Genomic DNA, 23,569 nt, shown 5'->3' on the forward strand with positions numbered 1-23,569 from the left:
GTTTGGAACCATCCGTGTAGAAGTCTATGTAACTTCTTTTACCAGGAATAACGTAGTTCCAATCGGTTCTATCAGGAAAAGTGTACCGTACTTTTTATCAAACCGACCGATAAAGATTACAAAAGGCAGGTTGTAATCCCCACTGCCTGGAACATCGGAAATAGTATCAAGAATAAAACTGTGTCCTTAGCCGCCACATGTCAAAAGAGAAAACTCCCTTAGCCTAGCAGCTATTTGCCTCGCCACTATGTCTAGTGGCTTTAGGTGTAGCATTAAATTCATCAGATGGTGTCGTCTTCAGTGCGGCTGTGATGCACAAACAAGCCATCCTTTGCATCCAGTTGAGTATTGAACATAAGGTGGACTTTTGAAGAGCCGTTGATAATTTTTCTGATGTTCACTCCCCGATTTGAACTAAGTCGTTCGGCGTCATAGCCTCTGCGATACGGTGTCCTTCGAGAGAGTAGTAACTACCGCCGTGAAAGAGTCAATTAATGTGGGTTTGGGGGAAAACAAAGTGGATGATACTAACGCTGCGAGCGACAAGCCAAATATACATTTGAGAAAGTCGTCTATTTTAACATCTTCAGCGCAGCACTTTTACTGAAGAGCAGCAATTGAACTTCAAATCCCATATTTTTATTAACGACGAAAATGAAATCACTTTCCCTATACAAAAATTAAGGTTTGAATGGAATTTCATGCACTGGCATTATAATGCAGTTGTAAGATCTATAATGCTATATGGTGCTGTATGCAGGCGGACGGCGCTTCAAAAATCCACCCACTGTTCAAAACCAAGCCAGATTAAATGGCTTGTTTTTACATCACAGCCGCATTGAGGATGAAACAATCCGATGCATCGATATCATGGCCTCATTTCTAAGCAAAGTTAGAATATACGAGTCAACTGTCTTTAACGTCCATCCTGGGAAAGTATCCATTCTATAGGTAACCCATAGCTTCTTCAGGTAATTGGAAATGTCTGACTACTAACTTTCGAAGTTATCACCGCAAGGACTTAAGCTGGGCTAAGAATGCAAGAGATAGCCAAGCAATTTTCGATTGCATGAAAACAAGAACAGTTAAGTCTTCTTGGCATTCTTACCTCAAGGAACACTGCGTAGACCAAGAACGTCCTATTCTATATCTTTACCAAAGTAATCAAAAATTTTCGATAGAAAAATTACCTATTGACTCAAGTCTCGTTATCAGTCTTTTTCTCACATTTGATCTTTAAAATTAAGAATCTTTCTTAGTTCTCTTCTTTTTTGATGAAACCCCATTTTCCACAGCATACGAAGGGACTCACGGAGACACCGGAATCTTGGAATAATGACGTTGATCGAAGGTTTATAATAACGGAATTTATGATGAGGAAATCCTTGAGCTTCATACCATTTAATTCAACAGGACCTGATGGAATATTTCCGGCGTTACTACAGAATGAGGCAGACTATCTGGCGCCTCGTCTGGTCAAAATTTTCACAGCGTGCCTAGGACTTTCATATACTCCGAAAGCCTGGCAGGAGGCACGGGAGGTGTTTATACCCAAGCCCGGCAAGGCAAATTATGCGACACCAAAGGCCTACAGACCCGTAAGCCTTATATCCTTTCTACTCAAAACCATAGAACGTATTGTGGACACCATGATAAAGAGTATGACATCCAGTGAACTGCTCAAATACAAACAGCATGCCTATGTCAAGGGAAGGTCGGTGGAGACTGCCCTGCACGAGGTTGTGCATAAAATAGAAAAATCCTTCGAAGCCAAAACGTACACACTAGCGGTATCCATTAACATCGAGGGGGCTTTTAACAATGTGCGGAGCGACACACTGATCCAATCCTTAGAACAGTACCGGATGAACCCGGTCCTTAAAGACTGGATAAACCATATCCTAAGGAACAGGTGGATAAATTGTGTGTCGCATGGCATAAATATAAGGGAGAAAGTGGCACAGGGCAGGCCACAGGGTGGCATTTTATCGCCACTCCTATGGGTGACCACCATAAATGATCTTTCACGGATGCTGACAGAGGAGGTATTTGAACCCGTCTGCTACGCAGATGATATTATAATATTCTAAGGGATAAGGATACGAACGAGCTATGCAGAAGGGCCGAAAGTGTCTTGCATATGGCATATGACTGGGCTAGACCCAGAGGTCTCAATGTTAACCCAGAGAAGACTGAAATATGCTTGTTCATGAGGAACACGAGGGTGGACCAATTTAACGCACCAACTTTCCTCAACGAAACGATTTCGATATCTGACAAGGTCAAATACTTAGGTGTGATCTTGGACAGAGAACTGAATTGGAAGTGTCACATTCAGGAGCGTACTGAGAAGGCTCACAGATGTTGGGCCGTAGGCTCGAAATGGGGCCTGAATCCTAGGAAAGTCCACCGGCTCTACAGGAGCGTGATTAGACCAATACTTACTTACGCCTCAGTAGTTTGGTGGACTGCTATGGAGAAAAAGTGCAGCATAAGGACCATACAACAGGTTCAGAGAATATGTTGTCTTGGCGTAGGCGGAGCAATGAGGACCACAACCACTAGGGCACTGGAGACTATTCAAGATATCCGACCCATTGACATACAAATTAAGTGTGAGTCAGCCACTGAGGCTATGAGGCTTAAGGCGATGGGTGAATGGATTGAGGATGGGAGCAGCTTATACCATTGCGGTATAATCGAGGCGACGATGGCAAACTTGGAAGGAAGGGAAGAGGTTTCCGATCGGATACCTGAGATGAACCTTGAAGTCGAGTGCGAGGCACTGCTGCCATCGGCACAGTCTTGGATTGACGGAACCCTAGTATTGCCATCTGGAAGATCATGATACACGGATGGATCAAAGCGAGAGGACAGAGTTGGCCTCCTGGGGTTTCATATTGAGACCCAGGGGCTGACATCTGTTTTAGACTGCCTGACCATAATACGGTCCTGCAGGCGGAGATCCGGGCGATCACGGAATGCGTGAAGTGGTGTGGTGCTAACGCGACAGTAAAATTGCCATAAGGGCAATAACAAGAAGGACAGTAAGGTCACTAACAGCCTTGCAGTGTAAGAAGGATATTAACTCCTTCTCTGAGGATAGCACAGTCCGCATCGTTTGGGTGCCAGGCCATAACGGAGTAAGGGGAAATGAAAGGGCAGACGACTTGGCGATGAAGGCCAGAGGACTGCCGTCATTAAACTTGGTTAACCTGAAGCCTTTCAGGTCAACGCAGTCGGAGTTAAGGGAGTGGGCGACGAACGCGCATGCAACATGGTGGAACAGCGAAGGACGGCGACAGGTAGGACGGCGAAAATCCTATGGGGGGATCCAGATTGTGAGAAGACGAGGCTATTACTGCAAGGAAGCAAGACGGAGGTCAGTATAGCTTTTGGTATCATAATCCACACTGCTTGGAACATCGAATATTGTATTAAGGATAATACAGTGTGCGTAGCCGCCACATGACCAATGAGAAAGCTGCCTTAACCTCACGGCAGTGGTCGCTGCAATTTGTCTAGCCACAATGTCCAGAGGCATAAGATGTAGTATTAAATTCAGTGCATCAGATGGTGTCGTCCTCAGTGCTGCTGTGATGCACAAACAAGCCATCCTTTGGGTTCGGTTTAGTATTGAGCATTAGCTGGAATTTTGAAGCACCGTCCACCAGACCACAACACCATACAGCATTATAGGTCTGACAACTGCAGACCTAATAGGACTACGGGCTCACTTATGTAAAATCGGTGCGGCAAGTGATAGCATATGTAGGGCATGCGGGGAAGATGATGAGATGTTGAAGCATTTCCTTTGTCATTGCTCGGCTTTCGCGTCCAACAGATACCGGTACTTAGGTAGAGACACAATATCAGACAATTAAGGATTTTGTAAGTAGCACGAAATTCCTAACTTAAAAGTTTCTTTTTTAGAGGATACTTCATAGTATTTAGAGTGCACAACAAGCCGATTACTGGCTTAGGTGTATGCCCATAGTGGCATGGGGCGGATTAATATCAGCACCCTCTTTTCAACCTATCCTAACCTAGTTCTCTTCTTGCTTAGTAAGTTTTCCAAATGTAGGTTATTATACAGCATCTATTCAAGGACATTCCGAGAAAGACCAGTGGTTTGTCAGCTAAAAACAAGTCCACCAGATACCCAAAAAATTTCGCTTTCTTAAATAACTTTAATGTTCGTTTTTCTAATTAATACGTTTTTAATGTTTCACCCAACCTCCACATCCATTTACGGACATCATCGTCATAATTTTAGAAAGTTCTACGGCTCATGTATTTTCGTTAGTTTGCAAGGTTTTTTTGTGAAGTCTTCAATTTTTTTACTCGTTTAATAAAAAATTACTTGATTAATTCGAACTTTTCATGTTAATGCTAATGACTTTACTTGGTTTTGCACAAGAAATTCTCAAAGTCTCAAAACGCGAGAGAGAAGAGACACTTCAACCACCCAAAAAAAAAAAAGAAACATCAAAAAATGCCAAAAATTTAAAACAATAATTCATTGCTGTTATAAGTAAAGCATTAATGTCCACAAACCATGCAACAATTGAGGATGAGGACCCAAAAGCCCTGCTGCATCGTGCAGTGCACCCTTTTGTCATTGGCCATGGCCGGACTGAAACAACGGCCAATGGACATGGACAAAAAGCAATGAAAATATTTAATTGTGTGGTCCCCCCTCCCGAAAACAGAAATTCTTCAACAGAAGATGTTCACATTGACCAACGCCCGGTCATAACTACAAGAAAATGTAATTTTCTTTGTGTCATTAAGATGAATATATACTTAAAAGACTGATATGAAGAGTGTATCTGCCATAAGGATACACTACACACATTTTGGCCTTTGTTTTATGACAGCTATGTTCAGGTTGTGCCAAAAGAAACGGCTGAAGGCTTGCTTTGGCCAAGCCAGCAGACATGCAATATTTCCTAATTCGTACCGTTACCTTAACTTGCAATCATTCGCTATGTGTTTTTTTTTTTTTTTGTCTTTCTTCACTGGCTGGCCAATGTTGCACTGAAGTAGCTAAGCTTTTGCAAAATTATTGTGCTCGTCAATGTTTCGTTGTTGATTTTTGACATCATGTGTTAAGTTTTTGTTGGATTTAACAACTAGGTGATGGAGAACAGTGGTTGCAAGAGGATTCCAAGACCAAGTATTAAACGAAAATAAAACAACAAAGATTTCTAGGCAAATTTGTCCGAGAAACCATAGGTATAAAATCAGAATTGATCTTCCGGTTTTTAACGACAAGGACCGTCCGTAACTAATTTATCTTCTACGCTTAGACGAAACGTTTGCTTATATTCCACCGGACCCTCCCCCTTACCCTTATTTTCAGAAACGTTAGATCACGGAGATGGATGGTGCGATTTAAGCGAAATTTTGTGTGCTTTCATATAGTACCCTAAAAATAAAAAATCCAAATTTTTTATGGGTACCTAGGGGGGCCGCCCCACCCTAAAACCTACCAAATATGTATTTGGACCAATCACAACAATATGGGACTCAAATGAGAGGTATTTAAGATTAGAAACATATCTGATATCCAATTGTCGGAGCAAGTGTTTGGAGGACAACCCCAACCCCAAAACATCCCTAAATCGGACATATTGACCGACCATGGTAATATTGCAAATACAATTCGAATCTAAAATCCAAATTTGGGAAAATGTCTCTGGGCGTCTACCCCATCCCCAAAACACCGCCCAAACAGGTTTTATTTTCTGACCATGGCAATATGGGGCTTAAATAAAAGGTAATTGAGTGTAGAATATGAATCTGATATCCAGATGTGGGACCTGTTCGGGTTGCCGTCCATCCCCGAGGACATAACCCAAAGAAGACAAATTTACGACCATAGCAATATTGGACTCAAATGAAAGGTCTTTGGAAGTAAAGCATGAATCTAATATCATTCTTCGGGAAAAGTATCTATAGGGCCACCCCACCCCCATACGATGTATTTGCTGACCATTGCAATATGGGGCTCAAATAAGAGGTATTTAAGAGTAGAACACAAATCTGATATATATTTTCAAAGCCCCCAAACCGGTCATGTTTGCCGATTTTGGAAAAAAGGAGCTCAAATAAAGAGTATTCGGGAGTACACCACGAATCTGACATCAACATTCGGTACCAACTGTCTTGGGGACGTTCCACCACCATAACAATCCCCAAGTAGGACGCATTTGCTCACCAAGATAATTTGGGTCTTCAAGACAGTAGAGCTCAATATTCATAGTTTTTTCAGTAAGGGGTTTAAGTGAATTGTATTTGAGATTAGAAAACGAATTTGATATCCAATTTTGAGGCCAATGATAATATGTGGTTCAAATATATGAGAATAGAGCACGTTGCTGATATATTTTCAGGGCTTAGTGTTTGGGGGACCACCCCGCTCCCCAAAACACCCCTAAATTGGGCATATTTACTGTCCATTTTAATGTGGGGCTAAAATGAAAGGATTTGGGGGGTAGAGCAAGAATTGATACCCACTTTCGGGACCAATTTCTGGGGGTCTACCCCTTTCCCAAAATACCCCCAAAAACAGCAATTTTTTACTGACCATCGCAATATGGGGCTCAAATAAAGGTATTTGGGAGTAGAATACGAATTTGATATCCAAATATAGGACCATGTATTTTAGGCATCACCCCTTCCCGAAACACCCCCAAAGGGGAAACATTTTTCGACCATGCATGAAAGGTATTTGAGATTAGAAAACGAATTTGAAGCCAATATTGGGCCGACGTGTGTTTCTAAGGAAAATTTTGTTCCATATAAAGTAAAAGAAGGCGCAGCGGAGCGGACCCGTTCCGGCTATTATATACATAAAGCTCGATTTTTACTTATTTGGACGTAGTGGATAATATTATCAACCGATTCGCAAGAAATTTGGTATGGAAAGTCTTATCGGCAGTCTAAACCCTCCCCTAAATTTAGTCTAAATCGGTTCAAATTTGGACTATGTCCTTAAAAACGGAAACTCGATTACGATTTTAGAGCTATGGTTTCTAGCAATTTTTTTAGCATTTGTCGTAGATTCACAATTTTTAAGCGCTTTGTTGATTTCAAAATTCGCCCATGATGATGCACATTTTTTGAGCTTCTGAAAAAAGTGGTCAATTCTTATCGATTCGGTTGAAATTTAGCATGAAGTATTTTGTTTTGATCTATCATTGGGCCAAGTATAGTCCAAATCGGTTCAGAACCTGATATAGCTGACATACAATCCGATCATTCGATTTGACTTCTTGATTCTCTAGAAGGCGCAATAAACAACTGATTTGACTGCAATTTTGCACTAAGGCTATATAAAACTCGCCTTATGGGAGTATACTAATTTCGTCTTTCTGTTTGTAACTCCTCGAAATATTCGTCTAAGACCCCATAAAGTATATATATTCTTGATCGTCATGACATCTTAAGCCGAACTAGCCATGTCCGTCCGTCTGTTCGTCCGTCTGTGCGTCCGTCTGTCTGTCGAAAGCACGCTATCTTTCGAAGGAGCAAAGCTAGTCGCTTGAAATTTTTGGCTGAAATTTAGAATGAAATGTTTTATTATGACTTCCAAAAACTGTGCTGAGTATGGTTGAAATCGGTTCATAACCTGATATAGCTGCCATATAAACCGATCTGGGGTCTTGACTTCTTGAGCCACTAGAGGACGTAATTATTATCCGATTTGGCTGAAATTATGCATGAGGTGTTTTGTTAGGACTTCCAACAACTGTATTAAGAATGGTTCAAATGGGTCCATAATCTGATATAGCTACCATATAAATCGAACTGGGGTCTTGACTTCTTGAGCCACTAGAGGGCGCAATTATTATCCGATTTAGGTGAAATTTTACAAGAGGTATTTTGTTATAAATTTCACCAGCTGTGGTAAGTATAGTCCAAATCGGATCATAACCTGATATAGCTGCTATATAAACCGATATGGGATAATTTCAGCCAAATCGGATAATAATTACGCCCTTTAGCGGCTCAAGAAGTCTAATCAGGAGATCGGTTTCTATGGCAGCTGTTTTAGGTAATGAACTGATTTATACCATACTTAGCACAGTTGTTGGAAGTTAAAACAAAACACCCTCTGGCGGCTCAAGCAGTCAAGATCTTAGATCGGTTTATATGGGAGTTATATCAGTTTATGAACCGATTTAGACCATTCTTGATTTGGCTGTTGGCGACCAAAGTGGAAGTCGTTGTGCAAAATTCCAATAAAATGGGATAAGGATTGCGCCCTCAGTAGGGTCGAGAAGTATAACGGGAGATCGGTTTATATGGAAGCTATATCAGGATATAGGGGAGTTTGAACAAAACACTTCATGCAATCTTTGAGCCAAATCGCATAATAATTACGCCCATAAGCGGCTCAAGAAATCTAATCACGAGATCTCTTTCTATGGCAGCTATATCAGATTATGGATTGATTTAGACCAAGTCGCAACAAAACATCTCGTGCGAAATTTCAGCCAAATCCGATGAGAAGTTCGGCCTCTAGCGGCTTAAGAATTCAAGACCCAAAATAGGTTTTTATGGCAGCTATATTAAATCATGGGCCGATAAGAGGCATTTACAATCCCAACTGACCTACAGGGTGGCTGATGAATATTGCTACAATGATGAATATTGCTACATTTTTTTTTCGGTGTATGGAATACATTTTTCTTTTATTCATGTTAAATTAAATTATTAAATTAATTATTAAATTATTATTAATTAAATTAATTAATTAATTAATTAAATTAATTATTAAATTATTATTATTAAATAGAAAAAAAGTTATTACATTTTTTTTTGGTAGCGGCTTTCATCAGCCACCCGTACACTAATAAAATGTATTTGTGCAAAATTTCAAGCACCTAGTTTTACTCCTTCGAAAGTTAACGTGCTTTCGGACAGAGGGACATGGCCAGATCGACTTAAAATGTTAGGGTGATCAAGAATATATATACTTTAGGGGGTTTTAGAAGAATATTTCGAGGTATTACAAACGGAATGACGAAATTAGTATACCCCCATCCTAAGGGTGAAGGTATAACAACAACTAATATTTCCCTTTTATCCATTTATTTAAAAAGCACTGAATTGCTTACATAGTGAAAACACATTCAAGTGGGATATGACCTTATATTTGCCCAGTGAATTTGGCGCACCAGTAAGCGCTTAGTGCCTTGATCTTCCCCTACAAAACTGCTGAAAATTCAGTAATGAAATGTCAATAATCTACTTGGTAACACTTTGTGTCAGTTACCTTGTTAAAATAAAAAAAAACTTTTCAGCGCTTTGTCCACGATTAAACACTGTGCCCGTGTTTTGTGCCATAGGTTTCGATATCGCTGGACAAATGCCACTATAAATTCCAATAAATTCTCAAAAAATATGGAAAAACTTTTAGCAGTGTATTTTGGTTCCTTATCCCAAATATTCACCATCAAATATGATTATTTGCTTTATGTTATGGCTATACTCATATGCTGTTTTAATTCATTCCCGTTGCATGTGTACTCACTGCTCACGGTGTTTAAGTTGCTGGATACAAGTCTTTAGATTACCCTTTAACTTTCTTCTGTGCACCCCATAATTATTACAAGAAAGTGCGCGTGTCGTTGCCATCCTTGCTGTTTGTTATGGACCTGTAGAGGAACAACTGAAAACAACATGGGAACCAATAACAGTTATGCTTACCCTTTTCCACACTATCTTGGCCATTACATCTTAAAGACCAGCTTGAGTGAAGCTATGAAATTATGGTGTTGCTAATTTCCCATGGCTCAATCAAGCTAGCCATCCTTATCATTATAAAAACGTCCTTTTTTACTACTTCTAGAAGTGCATGATGCATAGCATTTTCATATCATGTATGTTACCAATTTCTTTGTCAATTAATGCACCCTCAGATCATACAAATTGCCAAATAAGTTGAAGAGTTTTCTTCCATTAGCCAACACGCAATTATTATTAGTAGAGCATAAAGTCATTTGCACAAATTTTGTATTCGGTTTTATTGTTATTTTTTATTTGAGAATAATTTTCGGAAATATGCTAATGGGTTGAACTTTAAAGCACCCAGCAAATAAAACACACACACACACACATAAACTGTGAGGTTTAATTAACAAAGTTTGTGTCTTAAGTCTTTTGTTTATTTCAGACTGTTTAAAGATTTTCATGGAAAGATACTCCACAGGGTAGGGTGCATTAAACAGTAGAAGGGTTGAGAAATGTTTTACTTTTGAAAAGTCTGATAACATTGTTTTTATAACATTTTGAATGGGTTAATTAAAATGGCAAAAAATTTGAGAGAAACTTATTTCGACTTTTGCACTAAATTTTCGAATAACTGAAATATGAAAGAATATTGGCGGCAGTTGGGAATGATAAGGCATAGTTCAAAGAAAATACCTAATTTGTCCTACAGCAAAGAAGTTTAAATTCAATCACTTTTTTTGGGTAAATTAAAATGGCAAAACAATTTTATTTCGACTTTTGCACTAAATTTTCGAATATATTTTTTAAACGTTAACTGAGAAGGACAAGGCATAGTTCAATGAAAATATCTAATTTGTCCTAGAGCAAAGAACTCATTTGTATTACGTTTAAGTTTAATCACTTTTTTGGGAGAGCTTTAAGATAGTCAGAGAGACTCATAGTAAATATAAGCCTCAAACTTTTGCTACAAGGTTTTACCAACAAAGAGACAAAATAAATTTTTCCCCATCTTGGCAAGATGTGTGCTAAAACTCCTAAAAGTTATATTTCAATTAATTGCTCCATATCACTCAATCATCTGTATCAATCTCAAAAAAAAAAAATCAATTGAAGCGATAAACTTTCCATGTTGTCATCATCCATCATTGTACGGGAATTTCATGGGACTTATGTAGAAAGAAACACCATAACAACGACTTCTACAATCTTTCAACAGTTTCTCATCAGATTCTCATGTTGTTAAGCCATTGACAGTGACAAGTTGATCCACACTAACAAGCCCGGCGGCTGCATACAATACTTTATACTTTAGCAAGTTTGTGTCTTAAGTCTTTTGTTTGCCCACAAGCAACCCCAACCATAGCTCGCAACAGCTGCTGAAAGTGTAGCTATCATTATTTATGGAGATGTGTCTCATCACATTGCCTAGGATATCACATAAATTATCACTATAAAGACCATCAATAAATGACTATTAAAATCATAGTTAACGCCTAATCAATTAGCACCCAATACTTGGGTACACTCCTGCCTAACGATGGGGCAGTACCATTCCAACACTATACTCATTGCCATCGCTACCATACATTATATAGAGCACTTGAGAATGTCGATCAACTAGGAAATGGGAATGTGGCTGCGAGTGAACTAAAAGTCTAAGAACAGAATTTCCAATCGCTTAATAATGTAACATGGTTAACACATTTCGATTGGATGCCAAACAAACTTCAACTTGTGCTCAGAGTCAACCAGTTAGCCAACAACTGCTTATCCACTGCAACCAGAGAACATAGAAAGAACAAAAAAAGAATAACGCATTATTTTAAGGGCAAAAAGCATGCAAATACAAATGAAGTTCTTAAAGACTCTTGGGAACTGGACAGACAGTCGAAAAGACCCAAACAGAGTCATTTAAGCAAGACTGCCTACTGATATTGCCTCACAGAGTTAAGTCGGCATTTAGCTGGCATGGTAAAAACTAATACTAATTGTAAAGAATGACCAGATGGAGACGAGGGCCCCCGAGTATGGCAAGCAAATAGTGCAGCAAAGACAAACTCAACAGTGTGATGCAAACTGGAGTATTTACAAACCAGTTAAGACATCATCATCATTAACAACACGGCCAGCGGCTTAAGTCTTCGGCGTTGCATTAACTACCATGGCTGCCGTCTTGTTCAATGTGACTTCTCCGCCACTCCGCAATGATGATTTTGTTAACACCTTCTCTAGTTCAAACTCAAGCTCAAACAGACTCGTTTTCTATGGTTCTTCTAGTAACTCGTAAAGCCTGGTCTTGCTAATCATACATGTATGGGAACGATGGTCTTTAACTAGACTATGGTAATTAACATTGGTGGATTTTAGATCATACCTACTTACTGACAAAGCTGTGGAAAATATTCTTGTTTGATTGCCCAAGATATTGGAGGAGACATTGGGGAGGGGTCTGTTTGTCCAAACTATTAGCATCCTTTATTCTCACGTTCGTGGTACTGACGCTTAGGCATAATTATAACATCATCTCTTCGATTAGGGTCTATGGTCTCAGACCACTTTATTTCTGTTGCAGATGCTCTACTTTGAAAACTTATGGGTTGTTTGATTGTGCTCGCGTTTTGTTTCATTTGTATTAGCTTTATTAACTAACAAGTTTCCGCAGACGTTTCTATCACTTTTGTTTGTTATTTGAAATGAAGAGCAATATTTTTTTTTTTTTTTCAAATGTTTACTAACTGATGGATATATGAGACAATCCATTCAATTGCCTATGCATATGGGAATTTATTAAACAACGTACAGTGATATAGTACATTAAAAACAAGTAAGAGCATGCTAAGTTCGGCAGGGCCGAATCTTATATACCCTCCACCTTGGAACGCAAATGTCGAGCTCTTTCCACAGTATCTCTTTTTGGGCAAACAAAGGATAAACGAAACAAGTAAAAGCGTGCTAAGTTCGGCCGGGCCGAATCTTATATACCCTCCACCATGGATCGCATTTGTCGAGTTCTTTTCCCGGCATCTCTTCTTAGGCAAAAAAGGATATAAGAAAAGAGTTGCTCTGCTATTAAAACGATATCAAGATATGGTCCGGTTCGGACCACAATTAAATTATATGTTGGAGACCTGTGTAAAATTTCAGCCAATTCGTATAAGAATTGCGTCCATTGGGGCTCACGAAGTAAAATAGAGAGAACGATTTATATGGGATCTGTATCGGGCTATAGAACGATTCAGACCATTATTAACACGTTTGTTTAATGTCATGAGAGGATCCGTCGTACAAAATTTCAGGCATATCGGATAATAATTGCGACCTCTAGGGGTCAAGAAGTCAAGATCCCAGATCGGTTTATATGGCAGCTATATCGGGTTATGAACCGATTTGAACCTTATTTGACACAGTTGTTGAAAGTAAAAATAAAATACGTCATGCAAAATTTCAGCCAAATCGGATAGGAATTGCGCCCTCTAAAAGCTCAAGAAGTCAAATCCCCAGATCTGTTTATATGACAGCTATATCAGGTTATGGACCGATTTCAACCATACTTGGCACAGTTGTTGGCTATCATAACGAAATACTTCGTGCAAAAATTCATTCAAATCGGATAAGAATTGTGCCCTCTAGAGGCTCAAGAAGTCAAGACCCAAGATCGGTTTATATGGCAGCTATATCAGGTTATAGACCGATTTAAACCATACTTGGCACAGTTGTTGGGTATCATAACAAAACACGTCGTGCGAAATTCCATTCCATTCGGATAAGAATTGCGCCCTCTAGAGGCTCAAGAAGTCAAGACCCAAGATCGGTTTATATGGCAGCTATATCAGGTTATGGGCCGATTTGAACCATACTTGGCACAGTTGTTGGATATCATAACAAAACACGTCGTGCACAATTTCATTCTGATCGGATAAGAATTGTGCACGCTAGAGGCTCAAGAAATCAAGACCCAAGATCGGTTTATATGGCAGCTATATCAGGTTATGGGCCGATTTGAACCATACTTGGCACAGTTGTTGGATATCATAACAAAACACGTCGTGCAAAATTTCATTCCTATCGGATAAGAATTGCGCACTCTAGAGGCTCAAGAAGTCAAGACCCAAGATCGGTTTATATGGCAGCTATATCAGGTTATGGACCGATTTGAACCGTACTTGACACAGTTGTTGGATATAACAAGAAAACACGACGTGCAAAATTTCATTCGAATCGGGTAAGAATTGCGCACGCTAGAGGCTCAAGAAGTCAAGACCCAAGATCGGTTTATATGGCAGCTATATCAGGTTATGGACCAATTTGAACTATACTTGGCACAGTTGTTGGATATAATAACAAAACACGTCGTGCAAAAATTCATTCCAATCGGATAAGAATTGCGCACTCTAGAGGCTCAAGAAGTCAAGACCCAAGATCGGTTTATATGGCAGCTATATCAAAACATGGACCGATATGGCCCATTTACAATACCAACCGACCTATACTAATAAGAAGTATTTGTGCAAAATTTCAAGCGGCTAGCTTTACTGCTTCGGAAGTTAGCGTGCTTTCGACAGACAGACGGACGGACGGACGGACGGACGGACGGACGGACGGACAGACGGACGGACATGGCTAGATCGACATAAAATTTCACGACGATCAAGAATATATATACTTTATGGGGTCTTAGACGAATATTTCGAGTAGTTACAAACAGAATGACGAAATTAGTATACCCCCCATCTTATGGTGGAGGGTATAAAAAATTGCTACGTAATTGGAAGAATATCAAGCTATGGCTCATTTCGGACCATAATTGCATTGAATATTGGAGACCATAGTAGAAGTCATTTAGGGGCTGAAGAAGTAAAATAGGGAGATCGGTTTATAGGGGAGCTGTATTAGGCTATGAACCGATTCATACCATATTCGCTAATGTACCAAATTTCAGCCAAATCGGATAAAACTTGCCCTCTTTAGAGGCTCAAGAAGTCAAGATCCCAGATCGGTTTATATGGCAGCTATATCAGGTTATGGACCGATTCCAACTATTCTTAGCACAGTTGTTGAAAGTCATAACAGAAAACATCACGCAAAATTTCAGCCAAATTGGATAATACTTGCGCCCTTTAGAGGTTCAAGAAGTCAAGACCCCGATCGGTTTATATGGCAGCTATATCAGGTTATGGACCGATTTCAAATATTCTTAGCACAGTTGTTGAAAGTCATAACAAAAAACGTCATGCTAAATTTCAGCCAAATCGGAAAAGAATTGCTCCCTGTAGAGTCTCAAGAAGTCAAGACCCCAGATCGGTTTATATGGCAGCTATATCAGGTTATTAATCGATTTAGACCTTATTTGGCACAATTGTTGAGAGTCGTAACGAAATACGTCATGCAAAATTTCAGCCAAATCGGATAATAATTGCGCCCTCTAGTGGCTCAAGAAGTCAAGACCCCAGATCGGTTTATATGGCAGCTATATCAGGTTAAGGACCGATTCCAAATATTCTTAGTACAGTTGTTGAAAGTCATAACAAAAAACGACATGCAAAATTTCAGCAACATAGGATAGGAATTGCTCCCTGCAGAGACTCAAGAAGTCAAAACCCCAGATCGGTTATATGGCAGCTATATCAGGTTATGAATCGATTTGGACCTTATTTGGCACAGTTGTTGAGAGTCATAATAAAATACTGTAATGGCGCTTGCAGGTTGAAATTTTTCTTTTTGAAATAGGTCGTTATTTTGAATTTGAATATGATTTTCTGATTCAACGCCATCTTCATGTGGATATGAGTAGGATTGGCTAACAGTATTTATCATATAGTTGACGTTTTTCCCCTCATTTGTTTTTTTTGGATTTTACCAGAAATTGGAAGGAAAACGTTATCCAAGAACGTTACCGAGGTTTAATACTGGTAGCAAACTTTGGACTCCTTCATTTGGTTTTCTAAAGCTATCGTGGTAAATCGCGAGTGTAAAAGTTCAATTTAGTAACTTGGTGAAAGTTTTTTTTTTAAAGTGAATTGACGTTTTTTTTTATCCACATTGGTTTTTATTTTTTTTGTGTTGCTTACGAACAAGACACTTGGTGAGTTTTTTTTTTGTTCTCGTTTCACTCTCTCGTTATGAGAACAATTTTTTTCGTTTCTTTCTTTTTTTTTCCGATCAGTGCCTCCTCTTAAAAATTCCTACCATTTTTGGACCATTGGGTCCCATAGAAGAGCTTTGGAGGCTTTCCTCAGGGCTGCCTAAGCCCACAGGATTTTTTGCCTTTTTCTTGCCACCTTTATGAGGTAATACTTTCCCTAACATAATCAAATAAAAGGCTCCCTTTTGATAGCAAAAAAAAAAAAAAATTCAATTTTTACATAGGTTTCTACATATTGTATATTCACGGCACTGTCGAGCACCGCAGAAAAGAAAACCACCGATTGAAACCTGTCCTCGGCTCAGTTCCCTTTTTCTTGCTTCTCAGCAAAATTTTATTGTGGTTTGCTTACACTGGAAACACTGGAGAATTCAGTCTTCTATTGTCGCTGCATCCTACATATCGTCTCTAAACACAGGGGTTCGTTGCCCGACGAAGAAATTAGACCGGATAATATGTGAGATTCGATGAAAGTGTGTAGTTTTATGGCCTGGAAGCCCGAGAATCAATGAAAAGTGGTATAGTTTCGACATAGAAAGCCTGCCAATTAACCCCCTGTCCGTAATCGAACAACAGAAAAACGTACGATTGTTTCGTGATAATTACTGTGAACAAAACTTAACATCTAATAACTGCCTGGAATTATTTTTCTGCCCATCCAACACATAGTATTATATATTTCTTTTTAAATTTTTATATTACTTTTCATTTTGTGAGACAAAATTATAAAATAGTTTTTCTTTAGTATGTGCTAATTTTGCTCGGAGTTGGTGTGATTTTTCTAATAGGTTTTAAAACGGGAAAAAGGTGAACAAGAAATATTGCAAAATTTGCAAAAAAAAAAAGAAAGGGAAAAAATCTGAAAACATAGAATTTAAATAATTAGAGTTGTGAGAGAAAAATTTTGTTGGCAATTCTTGTCCTTTTTTTTTTTTTTTTTTTTTTCTCCTATTTTTTTATTTCATAAGGTTTTTTTTTCATTAGTTTTTGCCGAAATTTTGTTCATTTCATTCCCTTCCATAAAGTGTTATTTTACCTGCAATTTATTGTTGCGCAAAATTCTAAAAGCATAGCAAAGATTTGCGAAAACATTTTTTTTTTTTTTGGCATGATTACAGTGATCCCGTTTGTTTGTTGCCAAAGAGCACAGGTTGATACACAATCAACATTACATTTGTATAGCTATACTTTTTGTCAAGACTGTTATTTACAGACCATGTTGACTAAAGTCCATAATGTTGCAGAAACAATGTGTTCTTGTGCTTTGCGTTTATAAGTATGCGTGGTGTTTATAAACATCGTTGGAAACAAACCATGTTGCGATATATTTCTCTCGCAACATGTTGCTATGAGTACTGATCATTTTAAACCATTACAACGCAACAATTTCTCTCGCAACACAATGTTTAATTACATGCAAGATCTTCGATCAACATAAAACAGAAAGAGCGGACAAACACGAAAGCAACATTTCTCTCTCGCAACTTTAGGCATTCAATCACCTTTTGTACACAGCACCATTTCAGCCATCCCAGCAACATTTCTCAAGCTGTCGTCAACATTGATACTCTCCTAGATCCAGTTCTGAGAAAGGCCTTTCAACGATGGACCCGATTATAAAGAAGAGAACAAAGTAAGTCATTGATCTTTTCTATGTTGCTTTGATATCATTATTTTTTTTTGGGATAAAAACAAATGCTGCTGATCTAGTAAAAGGGTGATCAATTTTGCATTACATTTATTATTTTTTTTTTTTTTTTTTTTTTACTGCCGGTTTGTTCAAGTTTTGAATTTTTTTTTATTCATTTTCAAAAAAAAACGAAAAGAAAAACACAAGGCAAAAATTTAAAAATAACTAAAAAGGAAAATAAGATTATTAATACAGAAAATAAAACAATTTTTTTTATATAACAATTTTGCTAAAAATTACCACACACCAGTCCGGGGATAAAACTAAAAATACGAGTGTACTTTTATTTAGTTTTTTTTCTCTACACTTGCGTATTTACTTTTTTTTCTCTCATGTATGCAAATAAGGATCAGTACCATACCTTGCATGAACAGGTTGATTTTCATTATTATTTTTATTTCTTTACTACATTAATATTAATTTTTTTTTTCTTAATTTGCTTTAAGCTTGTTTTATATCTTTTTCTTTATTTCTTTTGTTTTTTTTCAATTATATATTTTGAATTTCTAAATTGTCCTAAAAAGTTCGTATTTTTATGATTTTTTTTGTAAATAAAATCAATATGAATTGTGCTTAAATTTTAAATATTTCTGGTTGGTTTCAAACATTTAGCAGTAGGGCTTGCTGGTGTGGGCTTGGGATCATAATGACAACCCTTCTCTTATGGACGTATTTTCGCATTATGATCATGGTTGGGTGGGCATCTCTGGCAACAGAACATCATGTTGCTATAAACCATTTGCTGTCTAAACTATCTTCCTCTTTCTTCGCTGTATCTGTCCGCTACTTTTGTATCTGTTGGTTTCTTTCTTTTGCTGTCCAGCCAAGAGATACGCACAGCACACAAAATAGTCTGATGCACGCAATACTGAATGTATTTGTGAGTAACAATGAGCGGAAATAACTATAGTGGAGTTTCTAACCCCCCCATTCCGACGAGCAATAAGGCCGGTGGAAAGCGTGCATTGCCTCCACAAGTTAGCTACCACCATCTTCCGACTTCTTTAAATGTTATATGTTACATTATAAATATAAATGGCGCCCAACGTGGGGCCCGAATGGGTTAATATATCCTTAATTCCACCTTTTTTTTATCCTTTATGAAAAACTGATATAACTCCTTCGGCTCCTTTCAAAATCTTCATTTTTTCCTTTCTTTTGCTTTTACTTTTCTCTATAACTTTTACTTCCTATAGTACCCCTTTATAAGTCAGATTTCGCTGATGGTCAAGAACTTTAATCCATTCTCGACTACTTATAAAGAATGCTATACTAAACCATACTCTCTGTTTGTGTTAAAGTTCGGTTCATTGTCGATTGGATTGCAGTGTCTGGATAATTCTTTAAGCTAGACCTGACCACGGCCCAGAGCGGGTTAACATTCTCAGCCTAACATTTATTTGTGTGAATGTTTGGAGTTTAAGTCTCTAAACCACCAAATATTTTTTTTTTTTTCTTTTTTCATACCGTCCTTTATGTTTCCTTTTCGTGATATCAAATGGTAACCACTTGCAAGCCTCTGCAGTAAGAAATCAAACAGAAATAAATGATAAATTGAATTTTTGGTAGTCTGGAATTTTTTTTTTTTTTTATTTTTGTTTTTTTTAACTTTATCTCTAATCTAAATTTATTCAAAATAAAATATATTTATTTTCTACAATTAAAATTCTCTTTATTATTTTTTTTTATTCACAACTAAATCCTAAAACTTCCTTTTCAATTTCGTTGAATTTCTTTTTTTGAAATTATTTTTGTATTTTATTTTATTTTTATTCATTTGTCTATTTATTAATTTTTTTTTTAAATAATAGTAATTTAATTGACCTTAAGCCCTTATGTAAATTTTTATTTTTCATTAGCTTTTGTCCAACATAACAATTTTTTTTCCGTTTTGGGAATTTATCTGTTGTTATTAAATTTTAATAATTCTTTCCAAACGGTTCTTGACTTATTTTTTATAAGAGGATATCGTCCCCCATACAGTAAAAAAAAAAAAAAAAAAAGGAAAAAAAAAGAAAATGTCGCTCAACTTAAGTAGGGAAAATATCGTCACAGATGCTGAAGGCGAAGCTCGTCCTGTTTGCAATGCATGTGCCAGTTTAATAACGTCTGAGTTGCAATTCCAACTTGCTTCTTGCGGTCATACATTTCACAAAACTTGTCTCGCCAGTTGTGCAAAAATGAGGCCATATTGTCCGGTCTGTAATGCTAGATTACACGGTGATGGTCAGGGTGTAGGTTCAGCAGGGGTTAAGACTCGATCACAGAAGAAGAATACGGGTAATCAGGCTTCGAACGAACAAGGCAATGAACAGGCTTCTACTAGCGCGGCTGTTGGAAACGGTGGTGCTGCTACAGATAGTTCCACCGCTGTAAATCCTGATGCACTTAAGGAAATGGTAACATCGGTTGTTTCAGCACAGCAGTCTCAACTGTTTTCCTCTCTTAGCGACCAAATGTCCAAATTGATTCAAACCAATATAGAAGTCAGTCTTTCTCGTTTAAATTTAAATGCAAGGCCAAATACACCTTCTACTAGTCATGTGCATCCCCAGTATACACCTCCCTCTCAAGGTCGAATCGTTCCACCACCACGGATGCAAACTTTGCCAGCTGTTGAGAATCAGACGTTCCAACAAATCTTCGGTCTTTCTTTGGGTAGCAGTGATCCTAATAACGTTCAGAATCCTATTAATTCAGGCCCCATGAATTCAGCTGCAACCGGTGCTGCCTTTACCCACTCATCGCTATCAGACCTGGCGTCTCGTCCAGATAAGGTGTTGCACATAATAGCGAATTGGCGATTGAAATTTTCCGGAAATTTTAACAGTCTGTCCGTTGAAAGTTTTATATACAGGGTTGAAGCCCTCACCATTCAAACTCTTCAGGGCGATTACGATTTACTGTGCCGAAATGCCAGCTCTCTTTTTGAGGGTAAAGCAGCAGATTGGTTTTGGCGGTACCATAGATCCGTTTCCAGTGTCTCTTGGCGTGATCTTTGTAGGGCCCTCAGACAGCAGTACGGCGATTCCCGGACTGATGTGGACATCAGGGAATTAATTAGAGATCGGAAACAGAAGAATGGCGAGAATTTTGACAGCTTCTTTGAGTCAGTAGTTGAGCTAACTGATCGTCTGAAACAGCCTCTGAGTGATGACACATTAGTTGAGATTTTAAGACGGAATCTACTTCCGGAGATTCAACACGAAATTCTAAATGTGGGAATTCATTCGATTCAGGAACTTAGGGATATCTGTCGAAGGCGGGAATTTTTTATGCAGGACATTCGACGAAAGCACGGTTCGTCCTTTTCCAAGCCGACCACTATGCCGAGAAGGATATCGGAGCTAGGTAATGACTGTGTTGAGGATAATTTTAGCACACAATTTGAGGAAGAAGGGGAGGCAGTTTCTGCAATAAGTCTATGCTGTTGGAATTGTCAGAAACCAGGACACAGATATCAGGATTGTTTAGCGGACAGGACAATCTTTTGTTATGGTTGCGGAACCCCTGACACATACAAGCCAAGTTGCAAGAAGTGCAATTCAAAAAACGGTCGACCGAGTGCACTGAAGAGTGCACAGAGACAAACCGAACTCGACTAGATGTACTTAAAAGAACAAATGAAACTAAAAGCGATTATTCACTAACAGGAAGTGACAAAATTGTAACAGGAAGTGACAAAATTGTAACAGGAAGTGACGATTCCTTAACCGAATGTGACAGTAATTTAACCGAATGTGACAATGCTTTGCCAGGACATGATGTTTTAAGACAGGATAATATGCCTCGAGGATTAGATCCTTTTAAGCCATTCCATGTACGACTCCAGGAATATGAGGAAGCTAGAGAGAGAATCTTCGGGGAATCCCCTAAGACTAGTAGATCAACAGCCCGAATGCGCTCTTTTTGGAAGAAAGTACGAGGTTTTAAGAAGAAATTTATTTGCTCAGTGTTAAATAAACCGTGTGACGTCAGGCCGTATGCTGAGGTTTTACTTTTTGGAAAAAAAATTTTAGGTCTTTTGGATACTGGTGCATCATTGAGCTGCATTGGAGCTAAGGCAGCAGAGGAGTATTTAGCTTCTGGCCAACCATTTAAGAAATTGAAGTCATCAGTCAAAACTGCTGATGGAAGTGGTCAACAGGTTGTAGGATTTGTGGATAGTTCCATTATTTTCAAGGGTGTAGAAAAACCGATTACGATTTTTATAGTTCCAAGCCTCGATAAAGATTTGTTCCTAGGGGTTGATTTTTGGGAATTATTTGATCTTATGCCACCGGGTCTAGTAAACGTTGATTGTTCCTCTGATACTCAGTCTTGGATTTCGGAAATTGCACCTCAAATTTCACTATCGGACGTGCAGAGAATGAAGTTGGATCAAGTAATCAGCTTGTTTCCTTCATTTGCCAAGGAGGGATTAGGGCGAACTAATGTCTTAGAACACGTTATTGATACAGGCACTGCGAAACCCATTAAACAGCGTCATTTCCCTGTCTCTCCAGCAGTGGAAAAATTGATTTATGACGAGCTAGACAGGATGCTCGAGTTAGGAGTTATTGAGGAATCCAATAGCGCGTGGTCTTCGCCAGTAGTTCTTCATCGGAAGCCTGGAAAGAACAGACTTTGCTTGGACAGCCGCAAGCTAAATTCGGTCACAGTTGGAGATGCGTATCCGCTACCGCATATAGATGGTATCCTCAGCAGGTTACCGAAAGCCGAATTCATAACAGCTTTAGATCTTAAAGATGCTTTTTGGCAGATCCCTTTAGATCTGCAATCTAGAGAAAAGACAGCTTTTACTGTTCCTGGGAGACCACTTTATCATTACACTGTGATGCCCTTTGGGCTTTGTAATGCTCCCCAGACCATGTCCAGGTTAATGGATAAGGTCATTCCGCCGTCTCTCAGGACAGAAGTTTTTATATATCTTGATGATTTGCTAATTATATCTGACACTTTTGAAAAGCATCTTGAAGTTCTTAAGCTGGTAGCGCGGAAATTGAAAGAATCTGGTTTGACGATTAACGTTGGAAAAAGCAATTTTTGTGTCTCTGAGGTAAAATATCTTGGTCATTTGGTTGGTGACGGGGTTATTCGAACGGATCCCGATAAAGTGTCTGCAATTACCGACTTTCCAGAACCGCGATCCGTTAAACAAGTTCGAAGATTTCTCGGAATGACAGGGTGGTACCGAAAATTTATCAGGGACTACGCTTCTATTGCCACGCCTTTAACAGATTTAACTAAAACAAAGCAAAAATTTGTCTGGACTAATGAAGCTCAAATAGCTTTTGATGCCCTTAAGACCCATCTATGCACTGCTCCAGTTTTACATAGCCCAGATTTCACAAAACCATTTTTTATTCATTGTGACGCTAGTAAGACTGGTATAGGAGGAGTTTTGGTTCAGAAAGATGCGGAGGGTGAAGAGGTTCCTATCGCCTTTATGTCGAAGAAGCTCAATCAAGCCCAACGCAACTATTCGGTTACCGAACAGGAATGCTTGGCAGCAATGCTGAGTATTAAAAAATTTAGGGCTTATGTGGAAGGACATGAGTTCACAGTCATCACCGACCATGCGTCTTTGAAGTGGCTCCTTTCCCAAACAGATTTAAGCACTCGCTTAGCTAGATGGGCCTTAAAGTTGCAAGGATTTAAATTTAAAATTGAACATCGGCGTGGTAGTCTTAATGTGGTTCCTGACACACTTTCTAGGGCCAATACTGAAGACATGTCCGCTCTAGGTCCGAATTGTCTGTCCGCATTGGAAGGAGACTGTGGGATTTTCGTAGATCTCAAATCTACACATTTTCAATCGGACGAGTACCGACAACGACTTGACAAAATCGGGAAAAATTTAGATAAAATGCCCGACTTAAAAATAATAGACGGATACCTATACAGACGGACAGAGCATGCTTCTGGTGAACAACTTCATGATGACTTATCATGGAAATTATGGATTCCTCGAGAGATGGTTCCTGAAGTGT

General features: G+C 38.6%; 1 long non-coding RNA gene across 1 annotated transcript; it reads left to right on the plus strand.

The window, feature by feature from the left end:
* The first annotated feature begins 15,588 nt into the window (after positions 1-15,588).
* LOC131995183 (uncharacterized) lies at positions 15,589-16,676 on the plus strand. The gene is made up of 3 exons (XR_009397232.1): positions 15,589-15,826; positions 15,908-16,031; positions 16,111-16,676. It is a non-coding gene; the product is annotated as an uncharacterized LOC131995183 (long non-coding RNA).
* Positions 16,677-23,569: the final 6,893 nt, after the last annotated feature.

Source organism: Stomoxys calcitrans, chromosome 2 (genome assembly GCF_963082655.1).
Source record: "Stomoxys calcitrans chromosome 2, idStoCalc2.1, whole genome shotgun sequence".
Taxonomy (NCBI): Eukaryota; Metazoa; Arthropoda; class Insecta; order Diptera; family Muscidae; genus Stomoxys; species Stomoxys calcitrans.